Source organism: Lonchura striata, chromosome 3, assembly GCF_050655825.1.
Source record: "Lonchura striata isolate lonStrDom1 chromosome 3, ASM5065582v1, whole genome shotgun sequence".
NCBI classification, from domain to species: Eukaryota; Metazoa; Chordata; class Aves; order Passeriformes; family Estrildidae; genus Lonchura; species Lonchura striata.
The window spans coordinates 42797559-42816736 of record NC_140705.1 but is presented as its reverse complement, the minus strand read 5'-3'; the positions used below and the strand labels follow the sequence as shown (position 1 = coordinate 42816736).

The following is a 19178-nucleotide window of genomic DNA, read 5'->3' as shown; positions in this document are numbered from 1 at the left end:
CTATAAAACCCCTCATGTCTGGATTCCAGCCATACGGGGAACAGAAACCCAAATGGATTAAGATCAGAGAAAAAAAAAAAAAAAACAACTTCATTTGACAGCATATAAACATTTTTAAAAAAATATCTTAATACTTGAAATTAACACTTGAGATGGTCAGATGAAAGACAATATGAAAAAGGTATTAATGGACATTCTGTAGTGTGTAAGAGAGTTTCATGGTTAAATCTTACTTGGAAAAATGGCTTCAGGGAAATCTGTTCATTTTATAATGTCAGCTGGTAGAATGGAAGAAGCAGCATGCAGGTTTTATGTTGGATCCGTGCAATTCTGTGTAGTATTTGCCTTCACTTAAATGATTAAAGATGACCTGCATAATTACCAGTTGCTTTCCTAGTTAAACTTGACCTCAGACTGAGCTAGGTGATTTTGATAAGACAAATTATATCTTGTCCTCAGGACAAGTGAACAAGATACTAACAGAGAAATGTAAAGCTGGAAATAAATAAAATAATTGTACCTAATGGAGCAGCACAAAAGAGGTGCTTTTTATGGTCTTTGAGAAACATTTTCAACTTGCAATAATTTATTTTCACAGCTCACAAAAGCTACATGATAACTAATATTCTCTGATAGAGGCTCTATTCTATTAAGGAGTCATCTTTGCAGTAAAGGCAAAGAAGAATAAAAAGATGTTGTGAAGACAAGGTAAAGCTATTAGCAAATCTCCATTCCAAAGTTGTTTCCTACTTGTAAACCATTTCTATCAAGGGAGCAATTTCCTGTGTGCTGCCATTAGTGGATAATATTTTCCTTCAAATAATGGGCTATGGATGGTGACTAACCACAAATGGTAATATTCTCTCTTTTAGAGGCCTGCACAGCACACTTAAATGTTCTGCCATGGTGCATTAGAACATAGACTATTTCCAATGTTAAAACTCATTTGTTTAGAAAAACCTCTCTTCCTCTCTCATTACTTCTTTCAAAGCAGCTGAATGAGAGTGGTGGTTCTCATAAAGTTCCAGTTTTCCTGGACTTCAAATGTACATTCTATAGTTAGCAAACCTTGGAAGAACACTTTAGATGCAGTTTATATAAAAAGACAATAAAGTGTGATGAAGAAGGCGACAGGATGTGGGCATATGCTGTGAGATTTGTTACTGCTCACGTTGCTGGGCTGTGCAGACACGCACACAAGACAAACTGGGCTGGGATTAACCAGGTGCAGGATAACAGCATCCTGTTATCTGTCCCTGACAAATTACAGGCTGCTAGCTGGAATTGCCACTTGCAGATAGCAGTCATTTAGTAGTAAACTGCGCTTGTTTTTTTCCCACTAAAAGCCTGAAACAAGGGCATGTTTATATAAGTACATTGAAATATGAAATGCTTTGGGTACATGTAAAGGAAATGTAAACCTTCCTAGCCTTTCATGTCCTATCAAACGTTTACTGCATTGCAGGTCTCTCCAGCTCAGTAACAATGACAGTGTAGCATACCTCATATACACTGTGCTTTATAGTGTCATGGTAATGTATGTCTAGGGCCTTCTTTACACCTGTATTCTGCTTTTATAGAACTGATTTTGATTAAAGAGAATACAGAAACATTTTTTAATGTTTTGAAGTGTGACAATTTATGAGGGAAAGTAAATGCTTTACGCTTGAGTGTTATTGCAGGATTCATTGCTCTGGAGGAAATGTCCCTGCTCACAACTGAGTTTGTGTGGTGGAACAAGCACAGCCCGCAATACTGAATTTCCTGACTTAGTTTTGAATGATTCTGTTTTCAAATAATTTTATGTTTTGAAAACTAAAACTGCAAAACCAAGGCCACTGTTTTGCACTTCAATGCCATGACACTTTCTTTTCTAGAATTGTCTTAAATGACATACAGTCTCATGTCCTAACATTAGGGTATATATTAGGGGATAATTTTACTCACCATCAAGTGAGAAAAACAAAACCTTTGCAGCTGAAGGAGGTAAGAAGTGAGACTACTACTTCTAAAAAGCATTTACATGTATGTGTAAAGAGAAAATGTAACCAAATCACAGTAAATAAAGCTCATTTTTTAAAAACAGTATATATTATTGGTTGAATGGACTATCAGAAAGCTGCACCTTTGTTAATATCCTTTTTCCTATTTCCTCATTCATTGCAGAACAGACTGGGGAAGTTTAATAGTGAATTGTCTGAAGTTCATAATGAAATATCTGGATCAGCAGTTACCAAGGTGTTTATTAATCACCTTAAAAAGAAAATTGTGTCACTTCCATTTTTGCACTTGTTCAATTGTTTTAGGCCTCAATAAGCTAAATATTTTCTAGAATATATAGCAAAATAATGCCAAGGGAAATCTAAAACACTTAATGTCATTTAAAAATATGTCAGGTTTGTCAGGCAATGTGTTAAAAAGAAACACAATGAAACAGTAATTTTTTTTTTCTGAAAAAAAAAACAATTATAAAGGCCATAAACAGTGACTTGACCCATTTTTTGTTTGCTATATTTTGGCTTGCTTCAGTGATCTAGCTTTTGAACTTGTTTAATTTAAGTGTGTGGTTCTTGCTTCTCTTGTTTGGATCTCTTCCAAACACGTGAGGCAAAGTCTATACTGCAGTATTCCAGCAGACAGCCCTGCTAAAGTACCGATCTCTTGCCATGGCTCTTGAAATAGCTGAAAGACCGTTTCACTGCATGTTTTATGGTAAAAGTGAGAGAAAAAGAGCAAGGCAAGGGAATTCAGAGGATGTGATACCAGGTGTGTCACAGCCTCAGTTTCCCCTTTCATCTCTGTGCTTGGGATATCTTTCAAATACATGAAAAGGGTCACTCTGTTGTGAGGAAGCATAAACCCTAGTTTATGTTAATTAAATATGTTAATTAAATTATCTACCAAGAATCTAATACAACTTTGGGATCTGCTGGCTCAGTATTCTAATGTCTGCCTGGACCAAGGAGTACATGGACTATTTCCCAGGGAGAGCAGCAGCCAGACTGGGTTGTGGCAGAGGTGTGGTGATGACACTGACTGGCAAACAGAACTAAACATGCACTCAGCCCACTGCAGAGTTTGGGTTCTGCCAGCTGAGGCACGAGACATGCAGTGCTGTGTAATACATTTACTTACTTGTATAAATAAGAGTGAGGCAGTAAACGAGACCAGCAGTTTGTTCTGGCCTTGAACATCTGACCAGCAGGTCTCCTGTGCTACCCACCTAACTTACCAGCAGGTTGCTGTAAAAGATGCTGCTGGGCTGCTGGTGGTGTTTTTCTTTTCTGAATACACAAGGCATCCAGTGGGTTATAAAATTATGCAAGGTATTTTCCAACAGCCAATGCAGGAATATGTTAGGTCCTTTGCCAGCAGAGTCTTGTTCCTTTTTGCTGCAAACCAGATTTTAAAGATTTTACACCTGTTTGTTTCAACAGTTAGGCGTGTGGGCTCAGAAAATAACACAGGAAAGCAGAGATGGGCTGTTCTTTGCTTTGAGACACCTACAGCCCCCTTTGAAGTGTTTTGGGTGGCAGATTTTACTTCTCAGCAAAATTGAACTGACTTATTACAGCTATCTGAAACATTAGACTAGGCTCAGAACACTTGCAGAAAGCTGCCTTATGTGGGTGTGGGGACAGTTTTTAGCAGCTCTATTTCTAAGGGATCAGCCATCATGTCCTATACTGCTCAGAAGCTGTTACCTTTTGGATGCAATGCCAGCTTTGCTAGCAAACTATTTTACTGTTGTCTGTGTCTGGTGATGTGGTACTGGCTCCTCTGGTCATGCCTTATAATCCTTTGAGTCATAACTACAAATACCATAATTGTTCCCTGATACCACATATGATAGGCAAAATTCTCTATTCCTCCTATATTCCCCTCCAGCAACTTTATTGCAAATTGAATACATTGAGCCTTTGCCATATTTGAAAAGTAGATGCCCAGGAGATGAGGTCTGAGAAAAACGTATTTTGCCTTTCAAGTAAATGATTCTAGGATTAAAATCTGGAATAGTTCATTTTTCCCCTGGCTTCAATCATTTCCGTTTTTTTAGGTACACTTCCTAGCTCTTAAAAGTGTAAATTTTAGAGTTTTTATGTGCCTGTAAATCAAAAACTGCAGAACAGATTTTAACCTCTCAAAAAAAAAAAAAAAACCCACAACTGGACTAAGGACTTTATATGCCAAGCTACAGCATAATGCACCTATGGAGATGAGTTAAATTCTTTGAAAAAGGAAGGAGGTTTATAATGGGAATGCTTTTTGGAGTGGACGTGTGAGAGGGCACCACTACAATAAATCTAGACGAGAGATAAAATGAGATCTTATGATGCTTTCATGCAGTTTGGCAAAAAGTAGTTTTGCATCTGAGTTCAGCTGATTCTTCCCAGGAGAGGCTATTAAAAGTGTACTTTTCAAATGCTTGTGTTTCTGCATGTCCTTCTTTTATTATTTTTTTTTCTTTTGGTGCAAAGAAAGTCACAAAGTCAGTGACCCAAAGGCAGAGCTATGCTCAGGAGATGCTAAAGATGAGATATTAACTCCTCCAGTGCTCCCAGCTTTGCTCTGATATGTCAGCTCTTCTTGGGGCTGCTGAGCCACAGCTGGCTCTGAGCCAGGCACAGTTTACAGATGTTTGGGTGGTTTGGTGGTGGAGGCACTTCTCTGCCCTTTGGGAGCTTCCTCCAAATACTCAAGGAGTGAGAGGCATAAAGAAAGCAGCTCTGTACCACTGTGTTGGGAGCATCCAGGAAAAGTGCTAGAGTTGTTTATGGAGATTTTGTGCCCTCTAGAAATGCCCAAGTGGCAATTACCCTAGGTTTTAGGCTCTGTTATGCCAGCAGAGGAGTGTAAAATAGCCTTGCTGAGACAAAATGACCCACTCTTGAGAGGTCTTGATTAGGAGCATGGCTGTTTTCAGAGGTCCTAATAAGGACTGGAGTCCTGTTGAATCTGGAGGAGTTTGGCATCTCCTACAAGTCAGAGTCTAATTTTGTGGTAAATAGGTTTTTTAACCTTTGTGGCAGCCTAAAGTGTTCAATTTAAGCTTTCATAAACTGGGCTGACCAAAATAGAAGGATTAGAACAGAATGAGAAGCAATGTGCCCTGGAAAGTGCAATTATGAGGAAATCCATCTGAAAGCAGCTGTCTGCAGGAATAGACCAGAGGAGGCATTTTTAATACATCACCAGGAAATGAGGAAGCTGCACCTGTGGCTCAGCTGTTTGAAGCCTGATCACATCAGCACCTGTGTCACTGTCATTTCAGTTGCATGTTACTCTTCTGCCTGAAAAGAATCAACCTTACCATCAGGAGACACAAGGAACAGAAACAAATCATTCTTTAGCCATACCTGCTAAGGGAGATGGTGGCCAAGGAAAGGGCTGATTTGTTGCCCAACTGAGCAGGAAAATGTAGACCAAAAATGTCATTGAAACAGAGTCCCTAAAGTCCTTTCCATTTTCATTTTTATTGCAGGTTCAGTACATCCTAATTAAGTGTGATAAGGTGGAGAATATGTGCCTGAAGCTTCCAAATTTAATGCTTCTTCAGGGCAGCAGGAAGTTTAGGACTAGGGTGTTTAGAGCTCCAAATGATCCTGGAGCCACAGTAACATATTTCTTCAGGAAAAGAGAGTGTAAGTGATGTCTGGGAGAAGGGCAGATAGAATCTTTTTCCTGAAGGATGAAATGGGTGGAAGAACTGCTGAAGGCCAGTGAAGTTCAATTCAGATCTAGGAAAATATAGGAGTAGATGAGCTATATACAAGTGCCTACTGGAAAAAACTCAAATTGAACGAAAAAACCCTTTGAAATTTCTGAGGCTTCTGAGTCTGTCTTTACAGCATTTCTGGAAGCACAGTAGGAATTATGCAAGTTAGAGGCAAAACACCTTAGAAAAGTCATCAGGCAATATTTCACTCTCAGAATGGAAGTATATCTTCAGGCATCTGTTCTTTTTCAGGTACAAGTCAATGTTGTTTTTAAAGTCTTACTTCAGGGATAAAAATATCCTATTCAATTTCAAGTCAGGAAAAAATAAGGAGGAGGGGAGAGCAGTCACATAAAGCACAGGTCAAGTGGTGTTGACAACATGCATAAACAGTCCAAATACAGATAAAGAAAATGGCAGATATGGGACTCTACACTCAGTACTGCCAACACCAGGATTAAGAACAACTAACTGGAAACCAGTCGTGTGAAAAAAAATCTAAGGATTTTTGTTGTGAATCACAAGCTGAATATTGTTCCAGGAGAATAGGGAACTCTATTAAAAAAAAAGAAAAACAACAACAACAAAAAACAAATAAATAAACAACCAACCTTAAAAAAAAAAACAAAACCAAAAACCAAAACCAAAAACAAAACAACAGGATAATTTTACTCACTCTTCTTCTCATCCCTAGAAAGACCTCAGCAAAACTAATTGTCATATGTTGAGTGGACCCATGAGATTTTTTGCCAAATGATTGTATGGCTAGTAAAAGTTTATGTGAGTTAAAAGACAACCTGGCAAATTAGATGTTAACAGTTTTCTGTTAAAAACACCATTTTCTTTAGGGTATTGAAAAGAACTCCAGAAAATATTGTTTATGTGTTTGTTCTGAGCAGAACCCTCAGCAGGTCTGAGCTAAACACTTTTTAGGCTGCCACACTATGTCCATTCTTCTTAGAGCCAGCAATGAGGTTGAGAGCTGGGATTGGAGATGATACCAGAAGATGCTAATGGCTGCTAGGAGCTACCTAGTAGGTTCTGGAGGTCCTGTGCTGAGAGAGGGTTGGGGAAAATATTGAGTATTTACTGGAGTAATTGGTTTCCTCTGTATTTAATTCTTGTATTATGTCCACACCAGCCTTTGCTAGTGCAAGTTCCTCTCTCCTGCTGTCCAGCCTGCTTCCTCCTTGCCATATTCCAGGCTGTGCTGACACCCTCTCTGAACATTGCTATACTGCAGTAATATTGCTTTTAACTTTGTTCCTGCACATTGTTCTGAGCTAATATGGTAACCCAGGTAGCCATCCAATGTATAATTTGGATTTATGCTTTAAAAATCTGCCTGACTCGAACAATAGATTACAGTGATTGTGAAGGAGATACTGTCCTTTCCTGGGTAAGTTCTCATAAAGTTTTATCAGACAGGCTGAAAAATAATAAAAGGAAGAGGAATAATAAAATAGGACATTATAGTAACAAAGGAGCACAACAATTGAGAAGATTCAGGCTTCAGACAAAAGCCAAGGGCAAAAATCCATCTTACTGTATGAAGTTAGTGCTGCTTTTTTTGGTTTTAATCCTTTTGCTTTGGTGCATTTCACTCCTACCCTTTGCAGGGTGTAGAAGCTGAACATTATATTCTGGTGGTTTAATAAAGCCTATCATCTTGTTTATTTCAATCATTTCCTCATTGGGCTGAAAGCTTTAGGGATTTCTTTTACAATAATTCCCCAGATCTCATTCTTGGCCATTACAGTGCAGCTGATTGCCTCTAAGCAGATAGTTCCTCCTTTTCATTCATTTCTTTCAGTCTCATAATTCTGTGCTTATCAGCACTGAACTTCATTTGCATTTATTAGCTGTGTTGGTATTTAAAATATCTACTCTAAGACCTTCTTTATCTCTCTGCATTGTTTCTTATTATTTGCCGTCTCTCCTGTCTCTTCCAATTTAACTTTAAATGCAAACTCAAAATGTTTGTACCAAAGGGTTGTCAAAATTCTTTGCATAAGCTGCTGAGTGTGGACTGGTTCCCATTTCCCAACTACCAGATTCTTTCCAGCCAAGGATTACTTTTCCCAATTGCATTTCTTCTGTGAATCTCCTTATAGCTCCAGCTAGTTCCACCCCCCAACTCCTTCTTTCCTTCTTGTCTGAGGGACATGGCTCTCCAGAGTTCTTGGCAGGGCAGGGCTGCCTCTTGTTCTTACTGACACACTCATCTCTCTGGAAGTGCACACGTCATTGTCCCCCCGAGCTGGGATGAGCACATCGCCTCAGTGTCCACATCCAGTGCTGCCACAGGACAATACATGGGCAAAAGTAAATCTACCCTGACAGTGCTGGGATTTTCACATGGTGCCATCACTGCTCCTGATGTTGTCCTTGGTAATTTTGTTAGTGGCTGAAGGCACCCACAGGATGCAGGTAACAGCTACCTGAGGACAGGCTGGTTACAATCAAAGCACGGAGCCTGGTTCTAGTTTTTAGTTCTGGCACAGACTTCCTCCTCAGTTTCAGGTAAATAAATTCTCTCTGTCCTACTTTCCCCTTGTGTGACATGGAGACTATAATGCTTATTAGCAGAACTTCTCTTTTTTTGTTTGTTATTGTTGGTGGTCTCTTGTTGTTCCTCAGTCTCTTATCTGTATTTTAAAGAGGTGCATTGTTCCCAAATAGAGCAGAACTAAGAAGCTGCAAGTCCCAGGATGGCCACGGGAGGCTGAGGGGCTGCAGTACACACCAGTATACAGCAGCAGTCACCTGCCAGATATGACAGACAGGTAAGGACAGAATATCTAAAATGATATCAGCTTCAGACTCCTTGTAAAGGAGTTGATACTAACAATAATAACAAAATTCAGGTATTTATGGAGTTCTTAAAATATTGCTTTCCTGTAGCCATAACTTCAGTATCTCTTCTCACTCCCATCAGAAATTCCTTATTGTTTAGAGCTGTTGAATATGACAGTCTTCCTAAAAAGTAGTGTCAGAGGCCAGGGCCACAGGGGGTGCAGGGTTTCTGCACTAATATCTCGACCTCCTGAAGCTACATATGGGTCCAGTGCTACAGGCAATTATTACCACAATTTCCTTTTATCTGAACCAATTAGTTAGAACTGAAACTGAACATTTAAGGTCTTATTGAAAGTCCAGAAAAGTCAAAAGACCATTTCCACTGGCACTAGAAGGCTGCAGCAGTCTCAAGGGCACAGTGTTGAGGAATCTAAAACTGTTCTCCAAGTTTCTTCAATGTTTTAAAACTTGAATGTATTTTGCCATGCTGACTATTTAAGGCAAAGGGCTATAGTGATGAGAAAGCACAGAGATATTCTGCAGTTGGTGGAAATTTAAAATGAAACAGTCTACTGTCCCTGAAAACCCCATACAAAGCTCTGAAAAGATAGGAAACCATAAAATACTATTTTTGTTGCTGTTAGCTGTAATGTCTGTTTCTTGTGGTTCACACAGAAGGTATACCCTCTACCCTCACTCCCCTCTTCCCCCCTCCCCCCCAAAATTAAGATCTCATAGTCTTTCTCCTTTTGTTTTAAATTGTAGAAGAAAATTACGGTCTATCCCAAATATAGATGTGGAAAGTCTGAGAATTTTGGTTTGGACAAGCAATTAGACAAAAATTCCAGAAACAGTGCTGCAATTTTCATTGCAAATATTTTGAAAGCCACTTTCTGAAACTGTGAATTGTTTCTATAATATCAGGTATTCTGAACCTTTACCTTTGGATAGACAAGAAGCAAGTAAATCCTGACCTGTGCTAAAGCATACTGTCAGTGAGTTGGAGACACCAAGTTCAAAATGTCTACTAAAATAATTTAAAAATACTACCTTAATTTTGCATTTAAATAGTTTCCTAGCATCACTTCTCTTGTACTTGTCTTGCCAGTGTGAACATTTCCGTGTTGCTTGCTCATTTTTCAGAGTGAATAGGATTTTACCTCTTAATTAATATCCTGCTACTACGGGGACCTAAAATTTGGTGATTCTTGCAGTCTTTCCTTGCTTTGGTACCCTGTAGTATGTGTAGCTTGGCTAAGTTGACTTGACTGGTTGATTGGTTTGATTTTGGGTTTCTGTTTGGTTCTCTTTGTTCCCTTCTCCCTTCCCCCAGTCCCTCCCTGTTCCCCCCCTTTTTTTTTCTGTGGTATGGGTTATTGTTTGTAAGCAACATTCTGTAACTTATGATGCATTAAGAAGAACATCTGATAACTTTTTAGGATGTAGATGACTGTCAAATGACTTGCAAATGTTTCATGGAACTGGGCCTGAAAGAAAAATTATGTCATCTCTTAATTCTGCTATCAAACAGGTCTTTACTAAAGTTTTTTTAGTCTAGACTGACCAGGTCTATTTTCACTTTTTAACTTAATGCAATCTGGATAATAAGAATAATTGGCACAGTAAAAAGTTAAAACTCTTCCATAATTATAGTGTTAATGATGTTTCTTAATAAGATTTTTGCCAACAATCTTCCTTTTATTTTTTTAAATTATAATAATTCTGCTTATTAAGCTATTCCACTATGTGTATTTTCTCGTTCAGGGTAATTTATTGAACAATATGTCAGTGTCTATGAGTGCGTTTAGTGTATTTAACATTTTGCACAGTCCTTTTCTTCTTTTGGTAAAAAATCCTCAACCTTCTCAGTGTTATAATTATGTTTGTTCATTATTATTCCAGTTATGGTTTTGTATTCAGTGTTAGCTTAAGTTATTGATGAATGTACCTACACGCACACAGACCTTAATGAAGATATAAATGAACTGCCAAGTGAAGAATTTGGGAAAGACTTCTGGGGAAGGCTAGCACTTCATTTTTTGCACTTTTCTCCTTAGCATCTGGACTGAGTCATAGCAGAAAGCTTTTTTTTGTCCCAATCTTATGCCACATTCTTTTATATTGCAGACATGCTTGTGCTGCAGCCTTGGACCTGTGCCCTCTCTCCTTGACTGCTTGCAAGGCCCATGATCCTCCTGCACCCGAGATTTGGAAGAGGTTCATCCTTTCTACATCAAACCATGACAAGAAGGAAAAACAAGTGTTTGGAGAAAACTAGTTAAACAGAAAAACATTCTTAAAGAACTCTTATAGTCTACTAAAAAGTGATATTAAATGTAGAAAATACTACATAAATTACCAGCTTCGGGAATTGTAACTGTCTTTTGTAATCTGTTTATCTTGATACATGTTTTACCTTCTCTCAGTTCTGCAATTAAATATCAGCAATATATTCATATCAGGTCCTGGCAATGAAAACTGCATGACAGTTTGTACAAATTCTGGTTATTGACTTTCTAAGACACATCAACTTTTATGCAAGAAAACCCTTTAAATCTATTCCATATCATAGTATTTAATAATTGTCCATCTATTATTGCCTCAGTTGCAAATTGCTGAAGAAAGCTAGGTTTCTTGGCAGTTTAAGTCAGAATGTAAAAAAAGGTTCTTTTTGTTACTGGACCTTGTTTTATTCTAGATGTATGGAACTAAATGCAATTCTTAGTCCTAATGAACTTTGAAATGTTCATTGAGCTTAATTGGTGGAGTATTCGAATTTATGTCAGAGAGTCTTGAGATCTGTGAAACTATTTTGGGTATCTCTGTTTTAAATGAGCTCATAGGGATTCTGAAATGGATGAAGAATTATTATTTCAATGTGCAAACTGAAGAAGCCCTGTATGCTCTGAGTTTGCTTGAGGCTAGATTAATACAGATGAAAGGGGATGGTATTTCTAGTATTTCAATAAGACTAATGGAGCTTTGGGTTGCTGCTCATCTTTTCCTGTGAAATTTGGGAGCTACAGGGAACATTATGACTATCTGATTGCACAGCTAAAATATTATAGATGCAGAATTTCCTGACATATTTTATCTTCCAGTCCAGTAACTTCTGGTGCATTTGGAGCATGGGTGGCTCTAAGAAAATTTTCAGAACTCCATTTCGAAATAATTCAATAATTAATTTTAAACTCTCTCTGAATGATGACCATCTCATGAGAGGCCTTAAAACACCTTATCTCTTTCCTGTTGATAATTGAGTACTTCAACAGCTGTTTAATGGTGGCAGGCAGCAAGTGCCCTCCATGTGATTTGTGCATTCAAGGGGCACAAGTTGAGCAAGTGACAGCAGCAAAGCAAGATTGGAAAATTTTAATTGCAATCCACTTTTCTGACAGGTTTCATGAGAACACCTTGTTTTTGCCAAACAGAGGAAAGTGACTGGGTAGGGCTACTCACACTGAGAGGCAGGAAATACTTTTGCTCAACTTCTGTAATGATGCTCAGCTCTCATGAGTCAGATGGTGGTTTCTCTCAGGGCCATCATTTAGTCAGCAGCAAGTCCAATGTTTTCTGTCTCTTACTAAGAAGTGAAGAGCTGCACTGTAGTGCAGAGTCTAGCTAAGACTGCCCTTTCCTTTCCTCCTGGGTCATGAACATTTAAAGCATACCCTCTTCTGTTTTGTTTTGATTTTTTTTAATGCAAACTTCATTTATTTAGGTCTTCACAATTTTGCTCTTGTGCCAGTGACAGCATTATTTTCTGTATGTTCTTTTAATGTCAGTAAGGCACATGCAAATGCCTTCCCACAACTGGAAGACAATAGGCAAACCCCTAAACTTCTATGGGTAAGACATATCCTTGAAGATCTGAGCAGAGGAAGCTTTAAACTTTTAATCACGGTTACGAGAGACTCTGGTTGAAAGAAAAATACCCCTTTTTTGACAAAACAGTGACAGAATAATGAAAAAGACATCTCATTTTAAATAAAGCTTTGTTCATCAGATATGGCTCATTAATCCTATTTGAGTGAACTAGGAATCATATAACCACAGCATGAAATATGTATTAAACATGTTGTATAAATTTGCAGTGTGTCTTCATCACAGTGCAATAAATGACAAGAAGAGTAATGTGCCTAAGATGCTCAATAGCAATTGAGTCAGCCATCAGACCTTTTAAAAGGAGTGAATGTGCTTTGGGATGGGATAGGAATAAACTGAAGTCCTGGATTTGGGATTAATTCCTAACTTTACTCTGGCATGGCAGACAAAGTGCAGCTAGTTCTGCTAATCTGTTCCTTCTTCTGGGCAGATCTCAGGAGGGTCCTGCTGCCTGAGAGGGACCCAGCACAGCCCAGTCTTTGGTGAGTCAAGTAACTTCGAGCACAAGAAGAGTCAGGTGTTTTTTTGTTTTTTCTTTCTCCTCTTCCTTCTATCTAACTGAAACCTCCATATTTATGTCCTGGGCTTTTTCTAAGACAGCCACTCTGTCTCAACATCCTCAGCATTGGGATTTTTAGTCTGGGAATTGTAGAATTTAAAATAATTACTTAAGTTCAGGGAGTTTGCCAACTTTACTTTCTTCTATAACACTAAAGGGAAAAGGTTCTGTTGAAAAAACCTGTCTGCTCTCTTCCTGTAACCTATTTGTTAATCATGTTTTGGTGACTGACTTTTGGGCACAATCCCAGGAATTTTTAAGGCAGTCTTTAATAACCACTAATATGTCTGCATACAAAACCAGATGATTATTATTCATGAGTGAGATTACGCAGAATTAAACTTTCCAAAACTGCAACGAACATTCAGCTAGACATGAAAGTAAGCTGAATTTCCATTTGGTTTGCTTCTTGCTGAGCCTTCAAATTATAAAGTGAAGTAAAGCCAAAAGATTAATACAATGAAAACAAAGATTGGGAAATTAAATGACACGATGCAATTTTCTGCCTCATCGGGCTGGCACCAATAATATGCAAAAGAAAGCCTGCTTAGTGTTGGTTAGCTGCTGTATAAATGTGGCACAATCAGTCTCCTTCTCCAGGGAAGGTATTTTCTTGCATCATATAGCCATTGACTCTTCCAATTACCAGAGACCCCATGAACAGCTTGAGGCCTATTTTTTTTATTTCTCTGTTCTGCTTTTTTGTATTACTCCTATTAGAGTTTACACAGGTACACGATTTCTCATTATCTCTAATATTTTAGAGACAGATAACAAGAACGTAGGAAAGAAAGGAGGGAAACCCTGCAGCCTTCTGCCACCTCCATAATTAAGTATTAATATTTCAGAAAATGTTACTTCAGGGAACCCATAATGGACCGTGTGTTAATCATCTATTTCAGTGTACTTTTAATCTATTACATATTCAGTCTGCAGTTAGGATATTATAAGAAATATGTCACTGCTTATAACAGTCCAGGGAGAGGCATCATTGTCTAGTCTTTCCATTAGTTAGATATTAAAAACTATGTCCTCATTATCTTAAAAATTTAAGTAATGTTTGAATATTCTGCTACATAGCTATGAGCCCAAGGACTGTTTATTCCCATCAGGTTTAGATTGCTTCACCACTAAGTTTGCAAGACTTGTGACCTTGGGAGGAAGGTTTTATTTTCTGTGAATGCTCTGGTGATCCTGCAGTGAAATTCAGAACCCCATTGATGGCTGGACGTCATCCTGGGGTTTGTTCAAGCTGTGGGGCAGTGGTTGGCATTTCTTACAGTGCAACATCTAAGGAATAAACTCTCAACTGGTGTTCAGGAGGAATAGCGTAAGTCCCAGTTTTAATACTGACGTGATACATGACCCAAAGTAAGTTTATTTTGCATTTGTTTAACATTTTGGTTTTGTTTCTTTGGTAACTGTAAACCATAAACCTTGAAGAGTGGGACATGCCTCACAACTGGGTGATTTGTACAGCACCTCTGGGTCAAATCTCTTTCTGCAGCAGCCCTGGATTTACCACTTTTGTATGGAACAAAATAAACACCTGAAAATATTTTGTAGCACTTATACCTCCTGGGATAGAATGAGGCATGAATTAACCTTACTTTGGTATTCTCTTAAATACTGAATACTTGAATCTTGATGTATTTAATGCTCTTACTATTCAATCCTGTATTATTTTATATTTAATTTTCTATTAATGCGATCATTATATGTAAGAGTGTGGCATTTGTCTGGGAATTTTAACAGGCTTTGCAAAGCACATCTGGTCAGGTAACAGAAGAGCTGTCAGCTGCAGGTGGGAAATATCCTGGGGAAACTGTGCAGGTGCTTTAGCAAGAGTGACAATTTCCCACTGATGAGCCAGGTTGATGAGTTTGGTAGATTTTTTGTGGGGTGCTGCTATTTACTGCAGATGATGTGGTGTTCTACATTATAGTAGATATATCTATTTTTATCTATATCTACTACAGAAGAAATAGCCTTACCTTCCTGTTACTGCACTTTTTTGCCTGGATGTGATATTATGACATTGATGTTTCTTATGAGGGTTTTAGCAGCCTGATATTTTGTAATGAAATTTCCACTATTTTTTGTCCCCCACACTCAGTTTTATCCAGTAATTTGCATCTGTGGGTGTTATTCCTTCTCTTAGATAGGGTAGTTTTTGCACATGTGGCATCAATACGAACAAAACTTTACAAGTTGGTTTGGTTATTGTACTAAACAGAAGTATGGATTTCAACCCCTTTTCATTTGCCTTGAGTAATGTGTACTCAAATGTGTGTTTTCAGGCATTCTGTTGCACTGCAGGTAGTACAAACTGCTTGTTGGGTGTATGAAATACTGTCCTTTGCAAATTTTCAGAATACCTTTGGTATATATTGTAAGCTACTCTTACAAATTATCTTGCTGTACATACTATGCCTGGTAAATAGTCCTGTGGCCTGACTCATTGCAATGCTGTATAATGTGTTTCTAAGTTGAGTTACTTTGACAAAATGACTGCAATAATCAAGTATCAGCAGGCAGTGTTTCTGCCTATGTTCATATAAATCACACACCAATTGCTGCCAAGCTTCTATTAGATGCCTCATGAACTATCAGTGCTTCCTTCTTGCTGTTTTTTGGTGGTTTTTTTTCTGACACTTTACATAAACAAAACAGTCTAGGAGAATTTATGTTACCTGGGACATCTTTCTGGAAATTTCCTGTGTACTTCTTTGCATTTGTACCAGTGCCACATCTTAGTGTTCCTCACAGACTTCCTTCCAAATAACTGGAAGAAATATTCTCTAGAATTCCTTGTGTTTTTTTTTCTAAACCACTTTGGACTTGTTCATATCCCACATTCAGGGCCTGAATTATTGTTTACTCCAAATATCTCTGATGCCTGACATTCAGGCCTCAATGACTGTATTAAAAAGAAATCAGTGGTATCTACATACTGGGCTTCCCTTCCCATTTCCCTATTTCTATTGGCAGATCATAAGCGTGAGTGAACATCTGTCCCTTCTCTTTTATAGGCATCATCCTGCTGCATGACAGGACTGGTGCTACAGTATTTTTTCCTATTTCTTTGACTTCTAATTCAAGTCACTAGATCGTCATTGCAATCCTTTGTATTTTGGATGCTTTTGTCCATCTCCTCCATTACCAGTTGCTCTCTTCTATTCCTCGGACCTCATGAAAGTGCTGATTTTTCTCTTTATTTTTGTGTAAATACTAAGAGATTTCACAGCCTCAGCATGGTTCAGTTCTTTCATGGATGATGGTGTTTTAAATCCTTGGATGTCTTCTCCTCAGAGGATTAGATCAGATCACTTCCCCTCTTCTAATCTAATTCCCTTTTCTAAGACACAAAGTGCTTCTAATGTATAGAAATGCTTTCCTCCTGACACAGTAATGGAAGTAGGGATCCCTCAGCTTCCCCCAGCAGATGAGAGTAGACTGTACCTGTTCCTCTGGACTGAATCCAGCCTTTGTGGAATTCATGCAAGTTACATCTGGGAGGGTGGCTCTGGTACAATTTTCCCTGTTTTAGCTGTGTATATGTCCCAAAGGCCATTACACTTTCAGATTGGCCCAGCATGTGTTTGTTTTTTTATTACTCGTAGCAATCAAGCTAACCCATTCTGAGGATTCCTCCACCTTTCCAATTACACTTAATTATGCTTCATGCTGGAGCTGCTCTCCCAGTTTGGCCATAACACTCCTGACATGCACTGCTCTGCATGCACCAATAGCACTGCATTTGGTGATAGCTTGAGTTCTTCATTGTCTTTCCAAATGCCCCATGCCCTCCAACATGTCAGTAAATCTCTTAATTTCCTCTGCCTTGAACTGGTCCTTCTGTGGATCCCACTGTGTATTGACAAGATTATTGATTTTTGTGACTTTCAGTCCCACTGCTAAATGTTTGGCATTTTTTTGAAATTTTAGTTTTTCCTTTTGCACTAATCTGAAAGAAATCGAGACAGTTTCCCTTTAACCCTGTATTCCCAGGCTATGTGTAGCAAATATCTCCTGTGTCCTGCTGTTGTCATTCACATTCATACAGCACTCAGGTCTAGAGTTTAGCTTGTCTCTTTTTTTATTCTCTTTCTGGGATATAGTTTACTAATGCCTTTCTGGTAGTTTTGAGGGCTGGTAGCAGCTTTCCTGCACCCATCAAGATGTTTGTTTAGCTGTAGCTCCTCATTATGTCTTTTCTGACTCTGTTTCATGGCTTTGTAGCCACTCTGCTTTGAAGACAAGAGAGATCATACATGGACTGGATTTGACGGGTCCCCAGGCTGCCATCAGTATTGCAGGCAGGTGATATTGCCCCCTAAATGAAATGTCCATCAGCTTTCCACAGAAAGGATAACTACAGCCCACTTTTTCTGTAGTCAAAGTCTTTGCTTACCCTGCCTCAAATTGGCCTAAGTGAGTATGGCTCTTACACTGGTCTCAAGAGCTTATTGACTTGTACTAGGTTTCCTTTGAGGAGATTTTTTTTTTGCTAACCTTTTATTCACTTAGCAGCAGGGCCTGCTGCTGACTAGCAACTCCTGGTGGTTTTTATTCTGCAAGACTTTGTGTTCCTATAAGGAAAACTGCCTCTTTGTGCTGCTGGCACTGCCATCAGGGTCCCAGACACAAGGGCCTGCCACCAACCAAGCAAATCAACCCCAGGCACAGAGCAAACATGGGCATTTTCAGTTCACAGGTGTCATGGTTTGACACTGGCACAATGCCAGTGCCCCCATGAAAATGTGGTCCCTCCCTTGAATGCTGTGAAGTGGAATCTAGAATAGAGCAAAGCAGGCCCAAGCTTAATAACAGGAAAAAACTTTATTAAACTACTACTACTAAAGAAAAGAGAAAACTAAAGAAGGGAAAAAAAAAACCACACAAAGATCCAAATGAAAACCTTGCAAAACATTCCTCCCCCCACCACCCAACTCCAACAAACCACAGTGAGACACAATCTGGACCCCAATCATGTTTCCACCCTCCAAACAATCGATACTCAGTCCATTGAGGGAACAGAGTCTCTCCTGTGCCACAGACCCCCCAAGAAACACAGCTCCACATCCTGTGTTTCCATGTCACACATGGCACCGCCCGGAGAAAAGTTTGCCATGGTGACCCTTCTCCTTTCCATGCACAGTGATCTCACCACTAAATGCATGGATGGACAGACTGTTTTTAGGATTTTTCCTTTCAAAGATGTCCTGCCAAGAGGGGAGAAAACAACAGTTCAGTTTTTCATTGTTTGGGACCACAGTCCCCCCCCATTTTCCCCTGGGGCTGAGGGCTCAAGAACAGAGATCTTCTTCTCTTCTCTTTCCTTTCCAGGACAAGGGGGCGCCACCACAAACCCCCTAACCTTTTCTCTGTTCACTCCAATTTTGTCTTTTTCCCAGCTGAAGCAGGTCTCTTGACTCACTGGCATCCTCCCAAAACACAGTCCCTCTTGAAGGAGAAGATTGGTTCAGGTTGTGGCTAACACGGAAAAGTCCAGCCAAAAGCCACTCCTTGTCCCCCTCCCATCCAGAATTCCTCCTTCCAACATCCCATCCCAGGGTCCAAGGTGTCCCTCTTCCTCTCTTTCAAACCGAGGAGGGGAAAGGAAAATTCACAAAGCTTTCATTTCTCAAGGAAGGGTTGAAAGTCCGAACTCCCAGGATGGCTTGATGCCCGGACATCCAGCAACTCCCACACAACTGGGCACCTTGGAGCTCCCCCCGCTCCTCCTTCCTCGCGGCTTTCTCTCTCCCTCTCAGGAGAGACACTCTGGGGGGGAAATGGAGACATCCCAGATTTCTTCCACCCTTCCATCTGCAGGGGCCAGCCCGGTTCCAGTCCCTCCACCCTTCGGAGTTACCTCCATCAGGCCATGGGGCTTCCCCTCCCCCACCCAGCTCGTGGCTGGGCGGGAGAAGGTCTGCACTGCACGCTGACCGGAACCAAAGAGAGCAGTTCCCCTGGGAATTCTGCTTTTAACTCCTCTGTGTTCTCAGAGGCGTGTCTACTTTCAATTGGTCAATATCTAAATTGACCTCTTCCTTCTGGAAAAAATTCTCTTTCCCTGTCAAACCACGACGCCAGACCTCATGCAGATACAGTTTTGAGTGTTATTCATACTTTATAAAATCCCTCAGTGAGTTTAGATTATTTGGGTGGACATGAGGATCTGTAGCTAAGTATGCCCAAGTAGCTTCAATG

At 39.5% G+C, this 19178-nt stretch overlaps 1 long non-coding RNA gene across 1 annotated transcript; it reads right to left on the bottom strand.

Annotated features, from left to right (window-relative positions):
- Positions 1–18047: 18047 nt before the first annotated feature.
- On the bottom strand, positions 18048–18930 carry LOC146767874 (uncharacterized). The gene is made up of 3 exons (XR_014953700.1): positions 18838–18930; positions 18340–18425; positions 18048–18184 (listed from the first exon to the last, which is right to left on the bottom strand). It is a non-coding gene; the product is annotated as an uncharacterized LOC146767874 (long non-coding RNA).
- Between the last annotated feature and the right edge of the window lie 248 nt (positions 18931–19178).